Source organism: Cyprinodon variegatus, unplaced genomic scaffold (genome assembly GCF_000732505.1).
Source record: "Cyprinodon variegatus isolate N-32 unplaced genomic scaffold, C_variegatus-1.0 Scaffold193, whole genome shotgun sequence".
In the NCBI taxonomy this organism is placed as follows: domain Eukaryota; kingdom Metazoa; phylum Chordata; class Actinopteri; order Cyprinodontiformes; family Cyprinodontidae; genus Cyprinodon; species Cyprinodon variegatus.
The window spans coordinates 587,714-592,568 of record NW_015150646.1 but is presented as its reverse complement, the minus strand read 5'-3'; positions in this window follow the sequence as shown (position 1 = coordinate 592,568).

The window sequence follows — 4,855 nt, the reverse complement described above, 5'->3', positions numbered from 1 at the left end:
TTGAGAGCCAAAAAACAATCTAAACTGCCATGGAGCCAAAACAAGTGCTAAAAGACCCTCTCGGGAGCCAAAACACGTGCTAAAGTGCCCTCTTGGGAGCCAAACAAAACAATCTAAACTGCCCTAGAGCCAAAACAAGTGCTAAATGAGCCTCTCGGGAGCCAAAACACATGCTAAAGTGCCCTCTTGAGAGCCAAAAAACAATCTAAACTGTCCTGGAGCCAAAACAAGTGCTAAAAGACCCTCTCGGGAGCCACAACACGTGCTAAAGTGCCCTCTTGGGATCCAAAACACAAGCCAAACTGCCCTCTTGGGAAACAAAACGTGTGCTAAACTGCCTTCCCAGGAGCCAAAACTTGTGCTTTACTGCCCCTTTACAATGGTGAGGATGCGTAATATGTGCCATTTTTCTTCTTCTTTCTGTCCCTGTACTTCAAAAAATTTGTGCATGCCAATAGTTCTGTTGTAGGAGCATTACTTGGTAGGTCTGCAATGTTTTGAACAGAGTTTCATTAGATGTTCAAACTCAGGTATATTGTTTTGGATTTTATTTATGAGCATGACATTATAAGGAGGTGAAAACCTATAAAGACAAGTTTTTATGAGTTAAAAAAAGGTGTGAAAACAATATATCCTCCCTTTCCTATTTCTGCATAATGCACCACTTTGTGGTGGTCTACACCAGTTCTGTAAAAAGATTAAAGTATGAGGTTGTATCAGGACAAAATGTGAATGAGAAACTGATGAATGCATTTGCAAAGCACTGTAAAAGAGATGCAGATTGGCAGGGAACTGGGCACAGATGCCATCTGGTTGTCGCAGTGACAGGCTTGCCTCAGCTGAGGTGACAACATCTCCCTCCAAGAAAGAAGAGCAAAAGGAAGCAGAGGAGGGATGCTGGATGGGAGCCAAGGTAAGAGGACGTGGAGTTCACTCGCAGAGAGGGTGAGCTGGCCTTAGGCCAACAGATGGACCCGCTGCCCTATCATCTCATCCAGATGGGTGTTGAAGCTCTGTGTCGACTTACACAACTATAAAAAAAACACATTTCATAGCAACTAGATTATTTATACAATTGTATTTCTATCTTTTATGTGGCATAAACCCTGTATAATTCTACTGAAAACAAAAGATTTCTAAAAGGAGCAATTGCAAAAGATAAGCCTGCAATAACCTTGTTGCATAAATGTGAACAAATTCTATTTCATCATCTAGTCTTCTTTTTGAGCCTGTAACGTCTTCACAGTATTTGCACATCTATCAGATTATGCATAGCCATCTTCAAGAGTGCACATAGATATAACGTCTGGTGAGGTGATTTCAAGGCTTGGAATTTACACTAGTAAAATCAATTTCTTTTGTTGTCAATTCAGCCCAGAACCAGACATCTGTAGATTTCTGGTTTGTTCAGGATTTCATCCAGAAAAGCTCAAATCTGAAGTAAACCTACAGCATTTTTTTTTTTTTTAATCCAGCCATGGTGACGTTTTGATGAAAGTTATTGAGGATTTTCAGTAGGTCTGGATGTTTTCTTTGGGAGAAGAAACTTCCTCCTCAGTTCAGACATCTGGACGATAGAGATTGTTGATTGTTGTCACATGTAAAACCCAATCAGTTGTTACCAGAAATTGCTGCAGCTCTTTGAAAATCATGTTTTTTTTAATCATGGGTTGACCCGCTAACAATTGGCCGTTGGCTCCATTACCATTGTCAAAAAAGGCTGGCTCTAAACCCCAGATGACAAACTGCTTGGTCTTTGTCCCCAAGTCGCTGCGTGTCTGATAAAGGCATCAAGCATGGTTAGCGATGATCATGTCACCAGTGCAACAGCAATCAGGAAAGTAAACAATAGAGAGCAACATTAAAGGAAGCCAGGGTGTATTAAGTCTACTTTACTGTTTCGCTCTTACATCTGTCCATCTGTGTTTAGGCTTGTTAGATCAGAAGCGACTGACACGCTGTTTTGACGTCCGTATGTTGTGTTCAATGGTGTCACGTAATTTAACGGGTCAAGCCGGGTCTGGTGTTCCCAAATCATGCCGATCAGGGCTGAGGTGATTTTCACGTGGGTCGCTTGCCGAGTCGTTTGACTCGGATAGACATGCAGCAGTGAGCTGTTCCCACTGCCATTAAAAGCTGAATGTTCCAGGGTTTAAACGGGTTTTTCGACCTGTGTGAAAGTGGTGTGAAATCCGGTTTCGTGTGAATGACAGGTGCAAACAATTGAAGACTTATATACCGTATATACTTAATACTTACATATAGTGTTAACAATCAAAGTATTGATTTAAGGAGGAGCAGACTTATTTTAAAATTAACTTATAGTTACTATAAATTCTATATTTCCCCTTTCTAACATGATTCTGTTATTTTTAATGATTCATCATATCTCTTTATATCACCAAACCTAAAACTGTAGGTTGTATGCCCTTTTTAGATCGGCTATGCCTGCGGCAGCATGTAGGGCCCCATTCCCTCTCTTTCTATAGGCACTCATGTGATTTATACAAAAAAGTACATGTACTTTCTCATGGTGCCTTTGATGACTCTCACATGATATTCAGGTTTACCCAGAGTTGTCACCTTTTAAGCCAGTGTGGGTGAGAAAATATTTAAGAGCTCAACTTAAGGTTCAGGTTGTTCTTTAACTCAAATATGATCATTTGTTTTGACAAAGAGAAGGTTAAAAAATGGGAAAAATCTGTAGTCAGGTTGGTGTATTTTCTCTTCTCTGGATAGACCTTGATATCAGCATCAATAACTGATTTACTACTTATATTGCTTGACACACCCTAACAAGTTTTTAAATGAGGATTTTCACCCAGATGATTGCCATCTACAAAGGGAAAATGGCTACTTAAAGTAATCACCCAATACATTCAATAGATGGTTTTGCTACCATGGGCTGCTTTTGCTGCTTTTAAGAAATTACAATAATTGGCTGCGTTTTATTTCACATTTGAGGATCTTCGCCCCACTCTTCTTTGTAGAATTGGTTTAACTCAGCGACACTAAGGGACATTTTATTCTGATCAGTTGGACTGAGGTGATTCCAGAGCGTTTAGATTAGATTTAAATGTTCCTTGGATAATTGACCTGCTGTTTAAACCAAGTGTGTTTAAATTTAGGCTCATAAACTGATGGTTGGACATTCTACTTTTGGAAGTTCTGCTGGAAGCCTACATTAATGGTTCTATATGATGGCAAGTAATCCAGTTTTAAAGCAGTAAAGCATTCCTAAACCATCACTCTACCACCACCATGTTTGACTTTCATGAATGCTGTAGGCTTAATACAAGATGCATGCCTTATAAAAAGGGAAACAAAAAGCTAAAAACTGTAACACAGCTCACTAATTTCTTATGAGCGCCACCAATCAGATTTAAAACATCAAAACAGGAATATAAACAGTTTTTTTTCTGGGTAAAAGGGAAAAAAATGACAATTGTCACATTTTTGTTAACCCTAATGTTATGGCAGGATCATTGCTGGTCTTTGGGGTCAAACTGTGGCTCAGAGAACTAAGACTGAAGCTGTTCACATGCTTCCACAAAATATTTTTTTTTCTCTGTGTAATCAACATTAAATACAAATAAAGCAGAATAAAAAAAATGTCTTTAGTGCACGTACAATAAACATATTTATTGTAAAGTGCTGCAGGGGAAAGCCATACTTTATTACCCATCTGCCTTAACGGTCAGTGCACACTTTTCAGAAAAAGCGGAATAAAGCACTTTAAAACATTTTTAATTATAAGCTGTCAATTATATAGTTTTGAACATCATGTGGTTTTGGATGAGACACATGTGAAGAATCTTCATTAAATGTGTCCAGATGAGCGGTTTTGCCTTTAAAACCACTTTAGTGCATTAACGCGTCTGCTAAGTGCTTTAAAAAAACAAGTGGTGATATAAAACTCCTGACGGACGGTGATCTCCGCCGCTCTGATGGGATGAGAAAACCATAAAACAGTTCTGCTCTTTTATGGTTTTACATTACGATTACCATCTATCTCCAGCTTTCTGTCTGTACCTTTGCATACTGGAAACAATACAGGAAGTCTTCCTGCCTTTATGATTTCCTCTTCAGCTCGGGCTACAGGAAGCTCTCTGGATGTAGGACATGGATGCAGCTTTTGTTCCCACAGCTGATGCGGGAATGTTGTAAGGTCAGCCCTGTTCCCTTGCTGAAAAATTGCTTCCTTCCCTCCATTTAGACTCAAATACCAGTGGTGACCTCTGATCATTTGATTTATTTCCATCTCTACAGGGATTTAAGACTTACAGTACTGCTGTGCAGTCAATTCACATTTATATTAGTGGTTGGGGACCATATGGAGTCATTAGAGCCACAAATGCCACAACCAACGCAAATGTTCTGTTATGTATTTCTAGCTCCCGTTTTTTCTTTCCTCACTGCCCCCTCTTTCACATAGTGTACTTTGCCAAACAAAAAGCCTTTCTCTTAGTTCCCTTCCCTCCCTCTCTCCCTCCCCTTCCATATCCCAACCGCCCACCCAACATTCACTCTCAGTCTTCACTTGCCACCGTTCTTGCAATGCCTGTGTTACAGGACGTGCAAAATTAGCTTTGTCACTCCGAAGTTGGGTGACTGCCCTGAGGAGGAAGGGAGGTCAAAACCATAAAAACGTACCACATGGAGTATTTGAGGAGAGGGGGCAAAATTAGAAAAGGAAGTAGAAGAAGGAGTAGGTGGGGGGGAAGAGACTCCAGGAGGCCTCTGTTTCATTTTTCCTTGAAAGCTCACTGAAAACCACAGACACATGGAGGCAGAATTTCCCTCACAGTAGGAGAATCAGAGAGGGAGGCTGGTTTCGCAACACCACAACGTCTGT